The sequence below is a fragment of the Echinops telfairi genome, unplaced genomic scaffold (genome assembly GCF_000313985.2).
Source record: "Echinops telfairi isolate 266 unplaced genomic scaffold, ASM31398v2 ScPeMD7_7458;HRSCAF=8496, whole genome shotgun sequence".
Lineage (NCBI taxonomy): Eukaryota > Metazoa > Chordata > Mammalia > Afrosoricida > Tenrecidae > Echinops > Echinops telfairi.
This window is the reverse complement of record NW_022111358.1, coordinates 30,370,050-30,371,256: the sequence shown is the minus strand read 5'-3', so window position 1 is coordinate 30,371,256 and position 1,207 is coordinate 30,370,050.

The window sequence follows — 1,207 nt, the reverse complement described above, 5'->3', positions numbered from 1 at the left end:
CTATCTGTTCCCTTTGAGCACTTGGTTGTTGCTAGTGGCTGTCCTGTGGGTCGACTGTGCTCCTACCAACAGAGGGCATCTGGCCAAGACCGTGGGCTTCAGTGGCTTGTTTCTGTGTGGGTTTATAGCCGTCTTGTGGGGGAGGCAGGTGTCAGGATGGGCAATCAATGAGCCCAGTTGAGCCTGTAAGGACTGACCTCAGGTGACCTCAGCAGTCACTAGGGCTGCGGGGGAGGGTGTATAAACACTGACAAGGTTCCAAACATAAGCCAAATAGAGGTGCTGGTTGATGACCAAGGTTAGACTGTGCTCCTTTTCTCAAACAAACAAACAATACGTCATTTGACGTGTTGGGTGAGCACCAGCAAAGCACGAAGCAGCCCCGACAGAGGACGTCTGACACAGCGACTGACGGATGACTGAAGATGAGGGCTGGAGTCGCCGGGTTACTTGACAGCCCCGCGTTGAAGGCCTCCGTGGGCTGAGGGGGTAGGTCTTGTCAGCCAACAGGAAAACCGAAAGCTCCCCACAGAGCATTCTAATGCATGGCTTAAAAAAAGTGGAGATTTGAGTATGTAGTGAGCTATGATTCCCACCCCCCACCCAAACAAGCCATCATTTAATTAAAGAACAATTTGAGCAGGAATCAAAGTCTTACCGCTGTCATTTTTTGTCGGACGTTCTCTGAAGAAGGGGCACTGTACAACACCATCAACTGTCTTGGTCATGTGAACTTAAAGAGCATCCCAGGAAGCATGATCAGAATAAAAATGGCTCTTCCACATCACCCTGACCGACTGCCTCACACGTCCACCCGTCCACAGAGGCCTGCGGGAGGCAGCCTGTGGGCACGTGCAAGCCTCCCGTCCTGTCCAGCTATGGACTGCAGAGCACAAGGTTCAAGGGCAAAGCAAGCCAAGCTTTGGGAATGGATTTGAGAAGCATTGATGTGAAGAAAGGAGCAGCACTTTCTAAGGCCAGCCCAGCCTTTTCCAGTCGGGAGACTCAGGGTGGGGGGATGGAGCGAGGCCGTGGGACTAGGGAATGCTGTGATCTCCTGGGCATTTTGGATTTGCAACTCACCTAAGGTGACCAGACGTCCCGCTTTTGGCGGGACAGCCCCGATTTTTAACAATTTTCCCCGCGTCCTGCAGCGTTTTAAAAAAGTCCCGATTTTTGGAAAGAATGCACGACAAGCTAGGGTAGA